Source organism: Notothenia rossii (assembly GCF_949606895.1).
Source record: "Notothenia rossii genome assembly, chromosome: 3".
Lineage (NCBI taxonomy): Eukaryota > Metazoa > Chordata > Actinopteri > Perciformes > Nototheniidae > Notothenia > Notothenia rossii.
In genome coordinates this window covers 4,092,217-4,102,542 of record NC_136901.1, presented here as the reverse complement: position 1 = coordinate 4,102,542, position 10,326 = coordinate 4,092,217, and positions in this window count along the sequence as shown.

The following is a 10,326-nucleotide window of genomic DNA, read 5'->3' as shown; positions in this document are numbered from 1 at the left end:
AGTAGACCTCAACAATGGAATATGATCAGTAGAAATGGCCGTGACATGGGAGCTTGAGTTTGTTAGTTTTTTGTCCGAGCAAACTCACATTTCTTACATAATATTATTCTGCTTTTAACACAGCGATGAGACAATTAACCGACCTAAACATGCCAAACAAGTCCCTGGTACAGTATGATCCTTCATATCATATCTACAAGAAGATATCCCTCCTCCCTGGGGGGTTTTATTTATATGTTGTTGCCTCAAAAAGCTATCTATTTGCATGCCTGTCAGATCTCATGAAGTACTCCACTCGAATTTCCCCTTAAAAAATGCATTCCTCAGTCAGTGCAAAAAATTAAAACCTTAAGCCCTTAATTTTGGCCTGGAAAGCTCACGTAGCATGCAGAAATGAAAAGAAGTGCCAAATCATGCAGATGGTTTAATCCCAGCCTCATAACATTGGATGTATTTCCAGTTGAATGTAAGCCCTCGCTGCGTTTTAAGATAAAACAATCACTTGTCAAACGCCGCCACAGAAAATTCTCCTCAAGACTGAACACACAATGGTCAATCCCTGCCGCCTCTATGCTTACATATAGTCGAGTAATTGTTTAGGATACTAACTGAACAATGATGATTACATTACATGTCCAGCTTTCAGTGCAGGCCGTGTTTAAAACAGCCACAGCTCTAATAGAGTGTGAATGGAGGCAGTGCTGCTGTGTCCCTAACGTTAATGGGAGTAATGAGGCATACATTGGGCTTTGGCGTGAGCAGAATACTTCATTTAGTTTGGGTTTTTACATCCAAGCAGTCGTATAATGTACGTTTACTCTAGAAATGTGTGTAAGAAAACTTCGAGGTTACTTTGCTTGAGTATTTTCATTTTATGCTACTTTATATATCTACTCTAATATATTTATTTGACATCTTCTCAGAGTCTGATTGTTAGGTAATACACAATATATATCAACCAGTGGTGTGAAGTAACTAAGTACATTTACTTAAGCACTGTACAATTTAAGGTACTTGTACTTCTACCCCACTACAATTCAGAGGTTAATAGTACTTTGACCTTTAGTTACTTCTCAGATGTGGATGAATGATGTGAAATCTAATCAAGTGTTAAATCAGACTTTAGTTCCACCTGGAGTAAATCCACCAGCTACCCTGCAGTATACAAAGTCATTCAGACTAGCTGCTCCTTTACCAGCTTTGAGAACACTTTGATGATCAATCATTATAAAACATATCATATCTATTATTCTGAAATGGACCAATCTGCACAACGACTACTTTTACTGTCTTTCACTATATTTTGATGAGAATACTTTTCTACTTTTACTTGAGGAACATTTTGAATGCAGGACTTTTACTGTAACACAGTATTCCTACACTCTGGTACTTCTACTTTTACTTAAGTACAAGATCTGAGTACTTCTACTTTTACTCAAGTACAAGATCTGAGTACTTCTACTTTTACTCAAGTACAAGATCTGAGTACTTCTACTTTTACTCAAGTACAAGATCTGAGTACTTCTACTTTTACTCAAGTACAAGATCTGAGTACTTCTACTTTTACTCAAGAACAATATCTGAGTACTTCTACTTTTACTCAAGTACAAGATCTGAGTACTTCTACTTTTACTCAAGTACAAGATCTGAGTACTTCTACTTTTACTCAAGTACAAGATCTGAGTACTTCTACTTTTACTCAAGTACAAGATCTGAGTACTTCTACTTTTACTAAGTACAAGGTTTGAGTATTTTTTACTTTTACTCAAGTACAAGATCTGAGTACTTCTACTTTTACTCAAGTACAAGATCTGAGTACTTCTACTTTTACTCAAGAACAATATCTGAGTACTTCTACTTTTACTCAAGTACAAGATCTGAGTACTTCTACTTTTACTCAAGAACAATATCTGAGTACTTCTACTTTTACTCAAGTACAAGATCTGACTACTTCTACTTTTACTCAAGAACAATATCTGAGTACTTCTACTTTTAATCAAGTACAAGATCTGAGTACTTCTACTTTTACTCAAGTACAAGATTTGAGTATTTCTACTTTTACTCAAGTACAACATCTGAGTACTTCTACTTTTACTACAAGATCTGAGTACTTCTCTCACCTCTGAAATCAACGAGTAAACACAAATTCACATATAATCACAGGTGAGATATGCAGGTACAGGTCTTACTTGTAACAGAGTATTTTAACAGTCTAGTTTTTCTACTTGTACCTAATTAAAAGATCGTCTTCCACCACTGCATCCCAGCTTCCTTTGTGTCTTGATAATTGCAGCAATTACGTAATCCCTTTCTTGTATGAGCGACCGTACCTCGAGGGCACTTTCTTCTTTAGTTCTTGCTAAATGAACAAACACAGGGCGAAGATGTTTGCCAGAGAAACCTGCCGTTCGGTCCCTCTACCAAACCTCAAGTGGCTTTTCAAGGTTCATCTTTTGACTTTATACTCTCTCACACAATGCAGCATTGGTGGTTCATTCGTGGGTGGAACATAAATCCTGTTCCTGATAATTAACTAACACCCTCAGAGCAAACGCAGCGCTTTCACCAAGTATTACCTTCTAATTTTAGCGTGGAATACAATGGGGAAATTCAGCGGGAGAACGCCAGTGAAAATTCAACCATCTGGACATTCTCGCACACTGGTGGGAGGGTGATGATTTATTTTCAGCAACCTCTCGAGCTGAATAAGAGACGCCTACTGCTCGCAAAATCCGCAGAGGGGAAGAGATATGAGCGGGGCTTTTGTGAGAAACAAATCCCAGAATTAAGAGCCATCTGAAAGGAAAACACCAGCCAAGCTCTAATTACAAATCAAAAGACAGGAACATATATTTAGACGTGCAAATGCAAAGGTCCAAGACACAAACGCTGTTGTTTCAGCGGATGAGTCCATAATTAACTTTAAAATCATAACTCATTCTCTGTTTCTTTTTCCATCAAGGATGCACAACACGGAGAGATGTTTTCAGTTTGGGAAGAGAGTATTTTCAGCCGTGTCTCAAAGAATTACAGGTTTCTAAATGCAGCCCTTTTCATATCATGATGCTCTGATTACCAGCTGCTTAGCACCTTATGGACACTAGATGGCAGTATTACCTTTGGCCGTTTAATGCCAGCCAATCAGACCAGCAGCTCCACAAACATCCAGCATCCTTTCTCTGCTTTTAGGATGATTTTTTTCTTCTAAAAACCAACAGGACGCCGTGTTGAATAACCTTGAAAAAAAAAGGACACAGGTTTTCATGCCATGAATCCAAGGTGCCTCTCAGCACACTCTGTGAACCTCAGTCACAAAAACCACACACGTGTCGCCACACACTCTGGACTTGATCCATCTAATTAGCAGTTTTGGATAACTGTTGGACAACGAGGGGTTTGGAGACATCGCAGGAAATGTCACAGTGCTGGGGTTGATCAAAAAGGCCTTTGCAGAGCAGCAGCATATGGGACACTTATGAGTCTTAATGCAAATGATGCCCAGGAAATTGTGCAGGAAAGTGGCATAATTATAAGCCATTGAAAGTCCATTGTCATTCCTGTCTGAGAGGTCTCTCTTGAAAAATCAGGAGCTGATGGAAAGCCCTCGAAGTACCTGAGATAGAGCCGGAGGGGGGAAATGACTGGGCCTCGGCTGCTATTATGCCATGGTGGCGCAATTATCTCCAATGACTGGCAGGAGCATAAATTAGCCTCTGTCTTCGTGCTTGGGTTTACTTTCTGTTCCTAACAAGTGCTAAGATATCCCTTTTTCACATGGTAAAAACAAGAAGCTGTCGTGCTCTCTTTACCCAGCTGTTCTCGGTGAAAAACAAGACATTATATCTCAGTTTTTCTCAGTAATTATTCCCTTTATTACCCCAGTATATCTCTCCGCCCTGATTCAAATGCATCCTCTCGCGGCCCGAACACCAGAGACTCGTGTTTGTGGCGGGAACCGCAGAGCACCAGCTGTCCTTTAAAAAGAAACGGCTAAAAAAAACACACATACACACAGTTGATGTGAAATGTCTTCCTCCCTGCTCGTCCCCAATCATCAATAATTCACCGGCTTCGACATTTGAACTAATTATGGTGCACCAATGGCCTATTTGAGCAGGGTCCTGTCAGATGAGAGCTGATAGGCCCTCCCTGTCAGCGGTCTGCAGAAAGAAGCGACAGCAGTGGAGGCTGAAGTCATTAAAATGAATGGAAAGCACCTCTAACAATCGTATACCTCTGACACACACACACACACACACACACACACACACACACACACACACACACACACACACACACACACACACACACACACACACACACACACACACACACACACACACACACACACACACACACACACACACACACACACACACACACACACACACACACACACACACACACACACACACACACACACACACACACTGATGTGCCGCCACCTGTGTGGGTTGTTTGGCCTTCTCATCCAGACCTCTCCGGTTTTAATTAGCCCGCTGCTGAAGTGTTTTCCTTTTTCTATTCTCTGAAGGGCGATGATAACGGCTACAGTGGAGATGGAGGCTCTCTGCCGGTTTGTTTCATTAGGCGGAGCATAATGACCCCGCAATCACAACACCAAGGAAATACCTGCCCTAATAATTATTTTCGGCCCCTAATGGATTTATACTCGGCTATAGCTTTGGCCATCAGCGAATTGAATTTGGATTATTAGATTAATATTAATCATCCTTATCGTGTCCAAATTGAGTTGACATGTTTTGGTCAAATGCTGACACAAATGTGTTAAACTGATATAGAAAGTTAGCTTCAGCATCACGTCTAGAACAGCTGCCAACAAGCACCTCGTAGTGTCAATAATGTTATATCAGACAAACCCAAGTAAATCAACCAGCTTTTTACTCGTTGACAGACTTTAAGCTAAGCTAGGTTAACTACCTGCTGGTGATTCACTTTCCAAAGCTTTTCCACTCAGGTTTTTATGAAAATGACTAGTTGGTTCGTCCTTTCAAACTGATTTTCTTGACCTGAACTTTCCCCGTGTGCTTACAACGATGCTCTTACGGAAGGACTGCGAGTCGAAACAACTTAATACCCCCAAGCTCTAGGATGTCCTGTACTCTAACACCATAGAAACAGCTATTTAGATCATCAGGTTTCTGTGGGAGATACAGCGGGGTGTCATCGGCGTAACAGCGAAACAAAACATTATGGATTATGCGGCCGAGTGGGAGTTTGAGGAGGAGGATGAGTTGGTTGTATAGAAAGCTGAATTGGAAAGGTAGGAGTCGAGGCTTTCCAAAGCTGGATTTGGGTCGACAGAGCATAGAAATGTGGTTTTCTGTGTTCGCAGCGGCAGGGTGAAGCGGCGGGGGTGCTGCCAAGGGTTTATTGATATCTTAAGGTGAAGAAGCACAGATGAAAATAGTGCTGTGAGATTTGATAATGCTTCGAGAACTACTGCAGATTCATGAAATACTTGACACAATGATTAAATGGACATTAAACACGATGTATTTGTGACGGCAGACGAGCGCAGGACGAATAAAAATCAGTCCAAATACTAAATGGGTTCGTACGTATGACTGCCCTTATATCATGTTTTCATTCTTCATCTGCGGTACCTTAACGCGATGACAAGCATTAAAGCACCGACAGTGAGATAATGAAGCCGAACATCGGTAATCTCCCACCGAGATGTCCTCAACAGCGGAGGTGTGTGTGTGCTTTTGGGGGTGTCACAAAGCTAATCCTGTGTGTGTGTGTGTGTGTGTGTGTGTGTGTGTGTGTGTTCGTGTGTGTGTGTGTTTGTGTGTGTGTGTGTGTGTGTGTGTGTGTGTGTGTTCGTGTGTGTGTGTGTTCGTGTGTGTGTGTGTGTGTGTGTGTGTTCGTGTGTGTGTGTGTGTGTTCGTGTGTGTGTTCGTGTGTGTGTGTGTTCGTGTGTGTGTGTGTGTGTGTGTGTGTTCGTGTGTGTGTGTGTGTGTGTTCGTGTGTGTGTGTGTGTGTGTGTGTGTGTGTGTGTGTGTGTGTGTGTGTGTGTGTGTGTGTGTGTGTGTGTGTGTGTGTGACAAATATCAAAAAGACGCAGCACCTGTCATGGTATTATCTTAATTTGCTCTCTTTGAATCTCATTAATTTGACAAAGAATCAATACCTCGCTCCAGTACATGATACGGTACATGTGACAATGTGTGTGTGTGTGTGTGTGTGTGTGTGTGTGTGTGTGTGTGTGTGTGTGTGTGTGTGTGTGTGTGTGTGTGTGTGTGTGTGTGTAGTACACTAATTTGAACCCGTTTATAAAGGATGCCTTATCATTATTTATGTTGATAAGTTCCCTGTAGACGTTATTAAAATGTGTGAACAGTGAACTATGAATGGATCAAATAATAGAATGTTTGTTCTCCATTGTTGTCGGAGAACAATGTGCAGCTGTAGACTAATTAAACAAGAAAAGTACACAATTAATCTCTTTCACGAGAAAAAGATATTGGATATTTTATCTTATCTTTGTGTACAAAAAGGAAGTATTAGTTATGTTAACGCATCCTACAAAATCTGCTCAAGGCAACGGCAGTATGCTTAACGATGTGTGGGAAATAAACTAGGATTAAAGGAATAGTTATTGACGTTGGATAGTATGCTCTTTTGCCTTTTTGCCTCAAATTAGCACCAAATATGTTGTCCCAAAAAGAGAGAAACGGCTGCAAACCTAATTTCATTTCAATTGGCTGACGCTTTTATTCTAAGTGGCAAGAAGGGCAAGAAATCATAACGATCGAGCAAGGTGCCAATCCTTTAAGTACACAACATTGTTTTGCATTTTATTCACAAGCTGCAGTCAAACCACGTGGGTTTCCAGTCTAAATCCATGGTTTCTGCAGCCCTGACATCAATCTACCAGCCCTCTAAGTGTAAAAATACTACGTTTCATAGATCTGTAGAACAAATAAAGCATAAAAAGTTATAGGTATACGGGGGGTTATGTTCCAGAGAATTTCCACATTCAGACTGTATTTACCGCTCAAGGGGCCATAAATCCTAAAGTGAGACCCTCATTTGTCCCATGACAAAACGGATCATAACTTCCAGCTGCTATCACACACCGAACATCCCATCATATATGAGTTATGTGCTGCGAGCAGTGCTGCTTGTTCCCTGAAACACCTGATATGAATCTAGGACATCATGAGTTCAGAACTACCTGGGTAGAAAAGTTGAATTATATAAACACTGGCTCTGAATTGACTCAGTTTTTACACTCTAAGGATTAACTCTGAAGCTCCTGCCGTGTGTTAAATCATCCAACTCGCTTCTCCAGGTATATCTGAACACCTCGCTCCTTTCATCACGCCTGGCAAACCCGCCCGCCATCGCATAATTACACCAGATTTATATCATCACATAGAATTATTCTGTGTGGGATGATGGTGGATTTTTTTATAGCCAACTTGCACCAGCCCACTCGCACAGTAATTGAGAAACTGGCATAACTGAATATACGAGAAAGATGGTGTGGGCGTGAAGGTGTCCATGGTTGAGTGGCCAAATGCAACCCACTCAAAAAGCCAATTGTACTTATCAATACATTTCAATGGATACTTGTGACACAGTGGTTTAGCATGAGGTCAGATTTACATGTATGATGAAAGACTGATTAAATGTTTATTACCAACATCTAGGGAGAAGATTTTAAACTCATTTGAGGATGACCTTCATCATTTGGAGATTTCTTTGCCACCATACACTTAATGATATCCTAAAGGAAGGACACGGCACCTTCTTTGTGGTCAGTAATTACCCCAACTCATCAGTGTATTAATAGGCTTTTTGTTCATGAAATGGAGTGAACCCCTTACAATAACTTCAGCTCTAAAAAGCCTTGGCTGAATGTAAATGCCAACACAACTTTGAGGAAAGAAAAAGTGTCTCCTTACTTCCTCAATTGGTGGGGCTAATTGTCCAAGTATAACAACACGAGAACCTCCGCCAACGCTGAACAACTCTCCGATTTACAAAGAAATCTCTCACTCAAGTTTATTTTGGCCTCTGCAAACTTATCCCAAACTTTTGGAAGTCTTTGTTGTTGCTCGTTTTTATTATAACAACTACAAGGTGTTAATCATCTAGTGGCAGAAATCCCAGATCTGGATCACAAGAAGCAGATCAATTGTTGCCGAGTCCAAAGCCAATCTGTCCACCACTATCCACCGAGGGACTTTCAACCGGGTTGGACACAACCTTTCAAGGTGGATGGAAGAGCTCATTTTGCTCTTACAGGCTTTAAAAGCTGTTTCACCTGTAGATGCACGGTGATTTGCAACATGTGCAAGAAGGTCAGCTGCTTTAAAGTCCTTACACACCAAACTGACACCAAACTGACAGCAAAGGACACGTCCCGACGGAACGTCGCCTCACGTCTCCTGCGTCTTGGCCATGTGTCGCACTGGAACACACCGCAAAGACTTCAGCCGACGGCCAAGTAGCACGTGCGAACTGCGCATCTTGAGTGGCAATAACTCTCCTTACCAGCAGGTGGCGGTAGTGTGTATTCGTCATTCAAAAGAGGCAACAACCGAAAGACAGACTGTGTGATAACCGAGAGAAGAAGAACAGACTGCGTGATATAAACAAACAACAAATAGCGTTCCATTTCCCCTCTACAGCAGAAGCTCACGGGGCTTTCCCCAACCTGAGTCGAGAGCTGGAGTTCAATGAAATCTCAGATTTGCCTTCTTAATAGTTTGTTTGGGTCCCTCACTTCCGTTTCGCTTCTCATGCACTGATTCGCTAGCTGAACAGCCAATCAAAGTGATTTCTTTGGCCGACGGCCTTTAGCCGACAGCCTCGGCACGGCCGAAAAGACACGATGGGGCGGGACACACCAATCTGAGTAGAGCGACACGACGCTCATCGACGGCCCGACAACTATCGACGCCGAAAATCGGCTTGGTGTGTCAGGACCTTTAGATGTACGCAGATATGCTCAGGTTCCCTTCTGGCATCCATAAAGCATGTATCTAATGTGAAATGCAAAGAGACTTACTTCTTTGAAAGGAGTCAGACATGCCAAGAATTCACAAAATGTTTGAGTAGGAACTAAAAGCAGATTGCTTTAGTGGAATCCAACATGCTTTGCCAGCTGGAAACACGGACCACATCGAGACCAGGCGGCAACGAAGTGCCTCCATTTATCTCTTCTTATTAACAGCAAAACTTTAAAAAGGAAGCTCAACACAATGTTTTCAGCTCACAACATTTTGGCAGTCCTCCGCTGACTCCATGGCTGCGGCATTGATGTGCGACAAGATATCCACCGTTGCTAACACCGCATGTTCAAGGCATTATGGGATGTTTTAGCGACGAAGCACAGGGCTGATGGAAGACATTCGGAACGGCCGTCTTCTCATTAGACGCAGGGCTGTCGGTGCTCATTAGTCCGGCGGCAGCGCAGTAGGGATCTATTCTCCTGAGGTGACCAAAGGTGCTAACTCAGACCTTCCAAGTCTCAGTAATGATGCCCCAGACCTGTCACTCTCCTCACAAGACTGACATGACCTTTTTCCGGCTCATGTTCGGGAAAAAAACCCCAACATGAGGCAAGAAAGAGATCTTATTTCCCCCTAAATTTGCCTCAGCATGCAAACCTTTTGAGCTGTTGCTTCACATTTAACATAAGTCAACAAAGACTACTTCCTGTGAATGTATCGGCGATAAAAACTACTCTGATTCAGGTTTTTAATCTAAGCGTAAAAGCCAGACCTTGCCATTAAGACCTTTGAAATAAAAGCATGCTGAGCAGCGACAGCGCGGCTGAATAGATGTCTGGAAGCAATCTATGAGAGATGGCTGATCAATGGCGGCAAAATAAAATGGGAGATGAAAAGATGTCTTTAAAGGCTCATGAAAAGGAAACTCGTTGGAGGGCATTTTGTCCAGCCTTCCATTTTTAACCTCAATCATCTGAACACAGCGCACATGAAAGGGGTGAGCGGTAACACCGTAGCCCACTGTGGCTTTCTTCTTCTGATGCTAAGTGCCACCAGGACTCCTTTGTGACATTTGAATGTATATTTAGCCAGGCTGCATACATGTTTTGCATTTGAGACCTTTTTTATATTCAATACAGGGCAGTTTGGGGTTTTCACAGCCATGAATATGCTGACAAAGCCTGCTGTTAAACCAGGATCTTAATAGTAATTAAATATAGATGCGATTACATCAGATCTAAATTGCATTAGCTCCATGTGTAAAACGATGTGGTCAGATCCAGTCCTCACAGGGGCCTTTCCAAACAAAGCCTGATTGTAATGGGCCACATGAAGA